The sequence below is a fragment of the Pinus tabuliformis genome, chromosome 6 (assembly GCF_031772625.1).
Source record: "Pinus tabuliformis cultivar Carrire ecotype Pingquan chromosome 6, CPIR1, whole genome shotgun sequence".
NCBI lineage: Eukaryota > Viridiplantae > Streptophyta > Pinopsida > Pinales > Pinaceae > Pinus > Pinus tabuliformis.
The window spans coordinates 279,912,582-279,925,713 of NC_142292.1; the positions used below are offsets into that span (position 1 = coordinate 279,912,582).

A 13,132-nucleotide genomic window follows, 5' to 3' on the forward strand; every position below is an offset into this window, starting at 1 on the left:
ATGATCCTCAAGCATAAAAAAAATTAGGGGCGAATGTTCGCCCTTTGGCGAAATTAAGGGGTTTTAAATTTTTAGTGGGTGAATATTTTGTATCATAGTACATTTCTACAAATCACCTCAAATAGCCCACCTTATTTTAAGGGAAAGGGTAAAAAGGGTAAATTTAGCCCTTGAAATTAGGAGTTACAACCTTCCATTCGCCCATTTTCAAGAATAGGTTTTATTTAAGTGAATCATATGGGCCAAAGGCCCAAATACCATATTTATAAAAGAGGTATGGTAAATTAATAAAAATATAAATAAATGAGAGGTATGGTAAATAAATAAAACATTTTTTATATTTACTCCATAAGTCACCTTATATACATGCAAGGGTGTAAACAAATAAAAATATAAGTAAAGTGGAGGTATGGTAAATAAATAAAACGTCTTTTACTCAAAAGGTATGGTAAATAAATAAAAATATAAATAAACTAGATGCATGGTAAATAAATAAAACCTCTTTTTATATTTAGTCCATAACCCTCGTTCTATTTATGAAGGCTCAACAAATAGGTTTTATTCAAGTGAATCCTATGGGCCAAGTACCATATTTGTAAAAGAGGTATGGTAAATTAATAAAAATATAAATAAACGAGAGGTATGGTAAACAAATAAAACATTTTTTTATATTTACTCCATAAGTCATGTTATATTTACGAACACTCCCCCGGATGCGGGTGATTGAAGGGATGGGACGGGCGATCAACCGCGGCCACCTGCCAGCTATGCGCAGAGGCGCTGTTCACACATGGGGGCAGGGACATTATCAGCTGCGCGGGATTGAGATTAATGGCATTCAACAGGGGAGCATAAATGCTCCATTCACCTCCGCACGCAAGCCAGGGTCTGGCTCCTCGGCTCCCATGAAGGCCACAGTAATGGTGGGAGGGCCTTGAGGGGCAGGTAGGTGTGTTAAATATGGTTGTGGGTTGGGCTTCACAATGCATATTCATGGTCTGTTTCCTCTGTTCATGCAGCCTCTGGAGCTTCGGGCCGCTTCAAGTGTTCGCCTTTCTGCTTGGGCTAATCCCCCGCCTGCATTTGGTCTCCCCGTGACTGTTATGGAACTCAATTTAGCATTGATCTCTATTCAATTTGGCTCTACAATCATGGTTCGGCCTTGACAGCGAATGCTCAGCCGTCGAGGCACCTCCCGTAGAGGATCTTCGTGCCCCCCTGTCGACGAAAACTCTCCCCATTGCTGCCATTGCCATTGCCATCGCACTCAAGGTGCAAATCCCCTTCGGTCCAGTCAATTCCTGGATACCAGCGCTCCGGAATCCTCTTCCTCGCCCGCCTTTGGCTGTGCCATTTTCAACTTCAACAGTTCTTTGAACCGTCCCCGGATCAATGCCCATGTTTCGGTGCTCTTCATTGAGGAGACCCCTGATGAAAGCGATTCTAGAGACAATCGGGGGACGATGCCAGCTGATGGCTCCGCGAGAGCCATGGAGACTCCCTCTGCAGATCCTGTGAATGTTTCAGAAAGCCCTCTTGCTGGTCCCTCGGGAGCTCAGGAGGCGATGATCAGCCAGAATGAAGATGACAAGATGGAGACCATTCCAACAACAATGGAGGTGGCGGAATTCGGGTGGCGCATGGTAGTGTAGGAGGATCTTGAAGACTAGACACGATTTCTTACCAGGTCTCTGTGGCCCGTTAGTGAGGGCATTTGGCCACTCTTGTTGTTTTTGGATATGCTCTTGTTTCAAAGCTGTGGTGTTACTGTCTCTGTGTCAATGCTGATGGAAAACTGTCTATGTTTGGGTTCTGGATTTTTTTCTCTGTGGCTGGGAAAGTGTTTGGCTCCTCTGCGCGGGATTAGTTTGTTGTTCCACTGGCGCCCCTGTGTGGGTTGGTTTTTTGATCTGGTTAGTCCTCGAAGACTGCGGTCTCTGATATTCCAGGCTGCCATTACCTCCAGGCAGCTGGTTCTTTTTGTTATGTAATGATGTAATTGTTCTATGTTTATGTATATAATAGAATAGTTTTAACGAGAAAAAAAAAAAATATTTACGAACCCTCAAAAAATGCGTTATATTTAGGTGAAATCTATGGGAAAAATACTATGGGACAAATACCATGGACTAGATTGTTATTAATACCATGCAAAAAAACATTATTAACCCTAATATTAGTATTAATAAAAATATAAATGGAACATGGTATTGACCCATGGTATTCACCAAAATGGCACATGGTATTGACCCATGGTATTCACTTGGAATGTAGCCTATTTAAATGGGGGAATTAAACCAGCATAGATCCATCTTTACTTTGGATCTACTAACCCCTGAGAGGTATCAAATATCATGATATGCAAATTAGCATAGAGTGAAAAATATTTGATCCGATCAAGAGTAAAAATGGATGTTGTAATTTAATGTATGTTAAACATTTTAGCTTGGTTAAAATAAAAATCAACTATTAATTTTATTAATTTTTATAAATTACCAATAGTAATTTTTAAGCTCCAGGTTTATGATAACCCATGGTATGGACCCATGGTAATACCATGGTATTCATGTGAGCATAGACTATTTAAAGGGGAAATTCTATCATCTTAGATCCATCTTAATTCTGGGTCTACCAAGTGCTCAAAGGGATAAATAGATTTCATCCCCCTAAGAGTGGTAGATGTGGAGTTAAGATGGATATACATTGGTTTTTATGATAATGAAGATACTAAATAGACTTAGGAAATTATATTGTAAAAACATCTTAAGGTGAATGGTTAAAGCATAGACATTGGACAAGTATATTTGTATACTTCTGTTTTAAACTGAAACAAATCTAGGGCTAAAAGGAATGGATTGATTGCACTAGTCATCCTTCTATAACTTTCCAACATATGCTGGAGTAAACAGATTGTAATTTGGGTAATTTTTCTAATTGCAAACAGGAAGATACTTGTGTATTGGCAGGGTGGTTACGTGGTCCCTAGAAGTGATGAATTTGAATTTTTCTTGGTTCTATATATAGTATTAGGTTTTTTCTCATGCTTTCTGTGAATGGCACGGGTAAATTTTATCCTACACCCACTAGGTTATCGATATGTAATTTCGGTAATTTTGATTTCAAAATATATTTTAAAGAAATGCAATGATTTCATTTGTGTATTCAATAAACACAAGATTTGATAATTGAGTAAAATATTCGCCATGCTTGGTGAGAGATTCGCCAGTTTTTTTTATATACATATCATATTATTGATAAAATCTCCTTCCATTTTTCCTATATATCGTTGAGATTTGCCCATTTATTAAACATGTAAATTTGGGGGGGTTCTTAAAATTTTCCCTATCCTCAAGGTATTGCAGTACATTCTGAATGGTGTGAATGGATTTTTTGATGTCGAACACCATAAAAAGTCTTTTAGTCAAAGTTTGGTGATGTCAACCTATCACCGAAAGCAAGAAACCTGCCATTGATGTATACAAGCCTCAAGGTACTGGAAGGGTGTTTCTAAGTCAACTTCCTGGATAATGTGCTGATGTCGACAAGAAGCGAATAATCGCAGGAGGGACTTGATGTATCTCACATCAACAACACGAAACTAGTGTAATGAGTTTTAGAGACGGAATGTGACTGACGACACAAGGTTCAGGAATGGCAGTCATGAAAATGAAGGCTTATGAGTATTGCAAAGGATGAATTTTAACTGAGTGACTTCTCTTGAACATGTCGGCAACACTAAATGGATTGGAAACATTGACCCAAAACCAATGTAATGGATGGTATGATAGACCAAGGTATGATGACCATCAAGCCGATAACGCAACCCAAATATTCACAGTGATGAAGTGAAAGAGTCATGTTCAAGAGCGACTCACTGACATAAAGTGGTTTACCCCTTTTCCCATTTTCCCGAGTCATTGTTGACCAATACCTATTTATTTTTATCAAGCTTGAGGAGGATAACATATGCTTGTTGTATAATTCCACCCTTTGGGTGAATCCATCGCGATGTGATTTTTTAAAGAGTCTAGTGAAGGTGAAAATCAGTCTTGTCAAAATAGACATGTTTGTCACTATTTGATTTTTTAACGAGTTTAACGACAATGATAACTCGGTCCCTTTCATGTTTATAGAGTTTGAAAAGGGACAAAAGGAAAACTCCACAAGTTCTTTTTCGTAAGTTGGTCTCTCAAGTCCAAAAAAGCATAAAATAATATGAGAGAGAATCTATTGACCATGTTCAATCAACGTATTCCTTTTTCGTAAATAATATATCTCACTCCAGAAAAGGGTTAAACTTATACTGAGTAGATTTTGTTTCCAATCCGTTAACGAGTTGAAAAGGACAAGTGCCCGGTAGTCTTTTTAAATTTTGAGAGACTGAAAAGAGCTTAAAGAGGACTCCACTTTGAGGAATGAGTGGTGTCTAGGATAGAAGCTGGTTCCGTGATGTTGGAACTTCTCAAAACATGTTGATTTATGTGAAGAGGTTGGCTAATAATACCACTCATTACAATTGTTCCTCAAAAGGGTAAAATAATCAAGTGAAACCGTATGGTCAGCCAAGCACATAGTGATGATGGAAGGAGAAAAACCAAGGCTCATCTGATAGAAGAGGCTAATAGAATGGCAATCACAAGGGTTAAAATGGAGATGGGTTCATTTTTATACAAGCTTGAACCATAGGGAACTATGCTTGGATTCAGTTTCATGTTTACACAACCTTGAAACAAAAAACCATGCTTGGATTCAGTTTCATTTTTACACAAGCTTGAAACAAAAAAGTATGCTTGAATTCAGTTTCATGTTTACACAAGCTTGAAATGACAAACTATGCTTGGAATTATTTTACATGCCCCCAGCATGATAAATCAAAACAAAGGTGCATGCCCCCCAAGCTTCATTGCATTCACCTATGTAGACTACTCGTGGCTATTAGGTGGATGGAATGAAGGTTCATATACGAGATCAAGTGAAAGACTCGACTAGGATTTTACGAGATCTAATCAAAGACTCAAATCAGAACTTTGCTCCAGGGGACCTTGTTTCATTTTTTAATGAGCTTGACATAACACAAGGAACTCTGCTCAGAGTCCTTGTTTCATTTTTTAACGAACTTGACACAAGACAAGGAACTATGCTTTGTTCCTTGTTTCATCTTTTAACGAGGTTGACACAGGAAAAGGAACTATCCTCAGGGACTTGTTTCATTTTTTTAATGAGGTTGACATAGTAAAAGAACTATCCTCATATTCCTTGTTTCATTTTTTATCGATGTTGATACAAGAACAGGAACTATCCTCATACCCTTTGTTTCATTTTTTAACGAGGTTGACACAAGACGAGGAACTATCCTCATATTCCTTGTTTCATTTTTTAACGAGGTTGATACAAGACTAGGAACTAGCCTCATTTTTCTTATTTCATTTTTTAACAAGGTTGACACAAAACTAGGAACTATCCTCATACACTTTGTTCATGACCCGTAAGAAGTCATGACTTCCAAGAGGTTCTCATCAGATGGGAGAACAATTCTGTGGAAGGGATCCATAGCAAGGAATCCATTTCAGAGATCTGGTTCCAATGCCCTCAGTACATAATGTACAACATCATAGAATTGATTGTCCGTTGATGTAGGCACAGAATGGGTTGCCACATAATTGACCCATGGTGGAGAAGATACAATTGGGTCAAAAGGAACATTTATGGAAGATGGTTTACTCGAAGCCAAAGTTAGAATGGGAAATGAAAGCTGGTCAATAGTGACAATTCTACCTTCATGCAGGAAATACATCACTCGAAAGAGTGTTGAAACAATAGCTCCCATGTCATAAACATAGTCATGCCCAAGAAGTAAATTGTAATCTAAAGGGTGTGGGACTACCATCACATTGAGATAAACAATTTTTCCTCCCAAAATAATAGGCAACTGAGGAAGGATCCCTAATGGTTGAATGGTTCCTCTGTTAAAAGCCAACAAATTTTGGGTAACAGGCACAAGTGGCGGTGAACTGAGCATTTTCCAAGAAGTGGAGGAAAGGATACTCAATAATTCACCTTCATCTATAATAGTGTCAGGTACAATCATATTACAAAACTGTACTATGATTTGGAAAGGCACATAAGAAGGAAGACAACATCCTACCAGTCGATATCAAAGGAAGTGACTAGACTACTTGGATGGGGTACCACAGAAACGAGAGTATTATCCCCTTGAGTGACGAGAGCGGGAGGATTTTCTTCCTGTCTTGATGGAACATGAGGGTTGCCTCCAAGCTCATTCGAATCAGAAGAAACAAAAAGAACCTGAGTGGTATCATATTCACTCTCTACGGGAAAGGTATGATTAACTACAGGTGAAATCAGGTCAACTGTTTCCTCGACCTGTGATTGGTCAAGTATAGACTCATGGGATTCACATTCAAAGAGAGTGGGATTGACTGAAGGTTGATTTGGGTTAGTCACTTCATCAGCTAGTGAAGGATTAAGGGAGATTATCCTGTAACCATATGGAAGTATTTACGGAGAAGCAGGACGGTTATCCAACACTTTTTTGGCTTCATCCAAATAGGGACAAAGGTGAATGGGGTTATTCCCTTCACATAACCTACATGGAAACTTAACTTTACACTTATTTCCATGAAATTTACTACCACTAGTTGATGGTGTGTCACCAACATGATCTCCAAAAGTTGATGACACAAGATGATGTGAACGAGAAGACCATTCTTCTAAGATCTGAGGAATACTAGAACAATTTCAAAGAAAATGATCTCCCATACATAGTTTGCAAAGATATTGAATTTTGCGAGGCTTATCGGATGGTTTCTCATCAGAAGTTGCATTCAAAGAAATGGTTGCTTAGTTTCACCCCTACCGAATTTGCTTCTTATTCTTCCTCTTCCCTTTCTTCTTCCACTTAGCCACCTGGTTACTAGTACCAATACTTTCACCAGGCAAAGAGGAAGAAGGGGAAGAAGAAACAACTGAGGAAGAAGGCAAAGGGTCAACTTTAGGATCAACTTGAGGTTGATTTTGTCCAGTTGGATAAGTACTCAATTACAAAGAAATCACGACATTTTGAACCAAGGAGGTTGAAAACAACCATACTAGAAAGCCAATGGTAAATCCTGGAAGGGACAATGTAGCCATATAAGGAGCACTAATATTTCCGAAAGGAGGAAAAGGACTAGGATTCCCACCAAAAGGAATTCCTTGATCGGTAGACTCTGGAGTTGTTGCCACATGTCTCAACATAAGATCAACTAAGGAGTGAGCATGGAGGATGTTATCCACGGTCAATTAATTTTATTTTAATCAAAATAACATAACAAAACAAAATAGGAATAATCTAGGCAAAAGGATTACCAAGACACTGTGAACTACATAATACCTTCCGGCGAACCGAGAAGTATGGGCAGACAATCTCCTCGAATGTTGTGTTTGGTGTATCACAGTGTACAAGACAGCCGACTTGGTTACCTAAGGATGGATAACAACCTAATGTAGTCCTCCCATATATACCCTAAAGTACATGGAGGCCCAATCCATGTTAGCACTGTCTAATGAGAAGCTGCACAGTGAGAGCATTCCTTTATACTTTACGTACTGTAACACTGCCCTATATACCTGAAGGTACGTGGACAAGCTACGATATAATCACGTACATGGAATGAGCTATCACACTCAGAATGTATCACAAAAAAGTTAGTGACAAATGCTATGTTTAATGACGCTGGAACACGTCTCTATCCTAGACCTCTAAATGTTATGCGTTAAGTTACAATGCCCCATTAGGTTAATTGAGATAACTTTTAAGTTGATCTTCTTAAGAATTTTCCTTTCAAGGTTCACCATGTGATGTATGTTTTCAATTCCTAGAATGAAACTAACATGAGAAACATCTTTTCATTCAATTAACAATGAAAACCGTAGAGCAATCAGATCTTTGACAAAGAGCAAAGAGCACACCTAATGCAATTTCCCTAGCTATTCCTATCAAGCATTCACAAACTACAATATGCAAAATGCAAGTTTTTCTTTTCAATTACATTAATTTTGATATGAACAAAAAGAAACTAATGCACATACAATCAATCAATCTTTTTTCAAGAACAAATACTTTACGACGGTTTCTTTTCAAAAGAAATGAAGACTTTTACGACACTTTCTTTTGAACAAAGATTAATCGACTATAAGCTAACTTTGACAATGAATTGATAATGATAAATAAATAATTTAAAAAACACTAAACAACCAAGGCCAAAGTAAGGCTAGGAAGACAAATAAAAATTGATTTCAGAGACACAACAATCATTGATCTTTCAGCAAGCAAAAAAACAAGGAAATTTGGGAAAAATCAAGTCAAAGTTGGGATTTTTTACCTAAGGAGGATCAATGCAGCCCTGAATGGGAGAAAATGAGCTTTAGAGCACTATCCTCAATCCAAGGGTGTTCTGTAGCGCTCTGTCTCTTGACCAAGCCTACGTTGGTGCCAAAGAGGTCATTCTAGGGGCTTTTAAGCACAATTTTTTTACCAAAAACACTTCAAAATGGCTGAAACTAGATCAATGGAAGCAAGTAAAGTCTACAAGGGTGTACTAGGATGAAGTTAAATTACCTAGAATGATGATCGTTCCCTAGCAGAGTCGTCAATTTGTTATGTGGAATTTTTCATCTACGGATAAACACAATTTCCCTAGGTGGGTAGCTACACCTAGAACAACAGATTTAAAGTTCTTAACCTTTTTCCATAGAAGATAACTAAGACAAGGGACCTACTTGTTATCTTTCAATTTCCCTTTGTCTCCTTTGTTTGGCTCTCGTATCTCCTTCTTGAACTTAATCTGGTCAACAAGTACCTACAATCATAAACAGAAGAAAAAACCAATCAAAGCAAGAGATCTATCTACTATAAGCAAATGGAATCGAAAGCATTTACACATATAATCATCACACATAAAGACAAGAATATGGGAAAAGGTGTAAACAACTTTATTAAGTAGAAGGAAGAATTAAAATCATGAAGTCCGATCCATTGTCACTCTTCCGACTTGGGTTCCAACCAACATCACATCAAAAGCACAACACTTCAGAAACATAACAATACTTTCTTACAATCTCAAACCTCACACCAACAACATATCCTTACAAATTCTCAATGTCCAGCCCTTGATCACTTAGATGAGTGCTCAATTTATAGGATAATGATGGTGGTTTGGTCATAAATGAGGGTATTGAATGGCCTTACAAACTTATAGTTAGTTTCCATGGAGGAAGGGATGAGAGGATAGGAGGTTACTTAACTCATTCCCTATCAAGTTTGAGCTCATAGGAGATGATAAGTGTGGGAATATTCTAGATGGCTCTAGAAGATAAGAATATTCCCAGAACCCTATGTGGCTTTCGCTCAATCTTGCCCAGCACAGGTCAAAGTGGGCCTAAGTGCTCTAGAAATCACCCTAACATGGGCCTACCTAAACTGAAGTGCACTTACCCCTAACCAAGGTTGTGCTGGTCCCTTAAGGAGGCATTTCTGGAGGGCTTCAAGCCAAGAAACTCTAAGGGAAGGAGGCATTCAAAGTGATGACTTCTCTAGAGCATGTAGCAACTGAATTAGGGTTTGATGAACCCTAAAAGTATTGATCTGAATAATGGGAGTGATGTGCCCAAATGGATCTATAACACTATATAAAATAAAATAAAAAATAGACAGTCGACATTATGTTGAGGACTGATTCAAGGGTTTCTAAAGGGGTTGTACAAGTCGTACAAGTTCCCAATTAATTTCAAAAGTTTTGTTGTAACTTGTATTGTCTTTTATGTGGACTGTTTTCCCAATAGGGAAGTCCTTGTAAGATTTGATATTATTTTAATGAGAAGTTTATTTGAAGGGAAAAAATATTTGTGTGAATGTGTGGTTTCATTTTCTTCCACTATAATTTTATTTTGCTAATTAAAAATTATAGTGAGTGCATTTTATTTAGTAAGCTAAATTCAAATTTTATTTTTAGCAAGGAAATTACTAGGAAGTAATTTTCCAATTTACTAGGGTTAAAAAATTTAATAGGATCTTAGTGATCTAGTGTTAGAGCTAGTCACTTTTGATGATGATGATCCTCTTGAGGGGTCATCCACACCAACAAATGCACAAATTGGATCAGATATTAAAGAGGAGGAGGAGGTTGGAGGAGATATTAGTGGTAGTGATGATTTTGATAATATCGAAAAGGAGGATGGCAGAAAGTCAGGAGCTATGAGATTCTTCTATCTATGGTTCTATTATCTACCCTATTTTGTATTTTCCATTGGCATTTTCACCTATAGTAGCACTGACTCAGTATCTATGTAATGCATTTTAATTTTGATGACTTAATAAGAGAACTGCAGTTTATGGCTCTAATTTCTTATGTGTTTTCCATTTGATTATTATCTTACAATAAGTAACTAGTTGTATGATAAAATATGTATCATGTAAATGTTCTAGTTTCTAACAAAATTTGAATCTTATGTCAACATTTCATTTTTGCATTTTTTCATTTCATTTTGTTGACAAATGTTTTTGATTGGTTGGCTAGGTTTGACCTTCCTCGAGGTTCGGGAAGGTGGTAAAACATTATAAAATTGATCCTAGATGGATGTTCTGATTGGTGGGCCAGGCCTAACCTTAATCAGGGGTTAGGGACTCGAAGATGTGCGCTATGGATTTCATTGTGGGAAGGACGGCCTCGACGTCGTGAATGGTGGGCCCTAGGATCAAATGGAATGGAAATGGACACATGGTGGGTGACATGGACCACTAGATGAGGTGGAGCACAATACAAGTGCCATGTGGCATCACTCCTGACGATGAACCACACTAGTTGGTTTGAAACGCGTCGACAAATGGTTTTTTATGTGATTTACGCCGAAAAATCTCTCACAAACTGGATATGGATCACAGAAGCCTGAACTCTATAAATGTAGTTAGGGTTTTGTTCGATTAAGCATTGAGTGGCCATAACTTGTGATCTAGGAGTCAGATTTCGATTAAACATATATTGCCATAAATCTCATGATTATTTGGTCATGATGGTAATATTCATTTACAGTTTCAAAGAATTTTAAATTTAAGGGACTTTATGAACCCATTTCCATAACTAAACATTGGAGGTTGGGTCATCATAGTAATTGTTTCCTTATACCCTTAGTGTGGGTTATGGATGGTAAGGTGGTATATTAGAGAAATCCAAGAGGTGAAAGGTATTTTATTTTTTCATTGATGATTTCACTAGAGCCACATGGATCATGCTATTAAATGAGACATCAAAAGCCTTGAACAAATTTAAAAATTTTAAATCACACGTTGAATAAGAAAAATATTTGAGGATCAAATGCTTGAGATTCGACAAAGGAGGTCAGTTCACCTCAAGGGGGTTTAAAGATTTTTGTCATGAACACATCATTAGAAGGAAATAATTTATTTCAAGAACCTCTCAATAGAATTGAGTTATTGAATGGAAGAACATAACCATTTAGGATATGGACAGGGGCATGATGGACAAAGGAAAAGTGGAAGACACTTTCTCGGGTGAAGTTACTCAAGTTGTTGTCTACTTGGTAAACATAAATCAGTTCAAACCAAACAACAATAATACCCCCCTATCAACTATGGAAATGAACATAAGCCTCAATGAACCACCTCAAAGTGTTCAGGAGAAAGTATTATATGAAGAGGAATAAAAGAAAACTTGGTAAGTTTGATTCTCATGCAGATGAATGATTTTCCTTGGGTACACAATCAGAAGAAAAGCCTCAAGTTATATAACAAAGGGACTAAGAGGATTGAACAATGCACATATGTCATAGTCGATGAAGATGTACACCATACCGCAAAATCTCTAGAGAAATTAGATGTGTATGGTGACTCTATGTACACAAATGAAGGACCTAAAGAGATGGAGGAAGAAGAAGATGAATATTTACAACAAGAAGAAGATGGAGATTTATGAAAATCATCTCATAAATACAAAGCTCCATCAAGATATGTGTAGAAGCAACATCTTGAGAGTTAGATAATTAGAAGTAAATACCTTGGTGTGTAGACCGAAAGAAGATATATGGGCAGTCTTAGACAAGAAAATTATACATTGTTGTCACAGATAGAGCCCAACAATTTTGGATAGGAAAGTGAATACAGGTGTTGGATTAAGGAAACAGAAGAAGAATTAGATAGCATAGATAAGAATAGTACATGGGAATTGGTTTCTAGGGCAAAGGATAAGAACACCATTAGCACAAAATGGGTGTTCAAGAATAAACTAAATGAATATGGTAAGCTTGAAAGGAACAAGGTCAAATTGGTCTGTAAAGGTTATGCTTAAATAGAAGGTATAGATTTTGAGGAAACATTTTCCCTTATAGCCAGAGTTGAAGCCATTAGAATATTTTTTTCATTTTATCGTTACAATAACTTTAAATTTTATTAGATGTATGTCAATTCATTCTTTCTCAATGGTGATTTGGAAGAGGAAGTGTATATTGAACAACGAGAAGGATTTTTCTCCAGAGTGTAGATTGAGGAAAATATATCTATTGGATAAAGAAAGATCCAAGAGTGTAGTATGCTAGGTTGGATACATATTTACAACAATAAGGGTTTAAAAGAGGAATAAAAAACAATAATTTATATATTAAATTTGAAAACAACAGTTTGTTGATTATTGTTATATATGTAGATGACATCATATTTAGAAGTGATTTGGAGAAAACGAGATATTAATTCAATGAAGCAATGAAAAAAGGAGTTTGAGATTCCCATGATAGGAGAGTTATCATTTTTGTTGGGCTGCAAATAACTTAGTCAACCAAAGGTATTTTTATCTCCCAATCAAAGTACCTGAAAGAAACTTTGAAAAAGTTAGGAACGAATGATTGTAAGCCTATGTGTACACCTATGGTGACTGACTGTAAACTAAGAAAAGAAGATGAGTCCACCATTATGAATAAAATGACATGTTGATCCATGATTGGAAGTTTGTTACCTAATTTATTTTAGGCCTAATACCATGCAAGCAGTGATATTGGTGGCTCGATTTCAAGAAAATCCAAAAAAAAATCATGTGAATGCACTCAAGAGGATATTTAAGTATCT

At 37.0% G+C, this 13,132-nt stretch overlaps 1 pseudogene; it reads left to right on the forward strand.

Moving 5' to 3' along the window:
- The first annotated feature begins 1,463 nt into the window (after positions 1-1,463).
- Positions 1,464-13,132, forward strand: part of LOC149258444 (phosphoenolpyruvate phosphatase-like) — a 49,548-nt pseudogene continuing 37,879 nt past the window's right edge.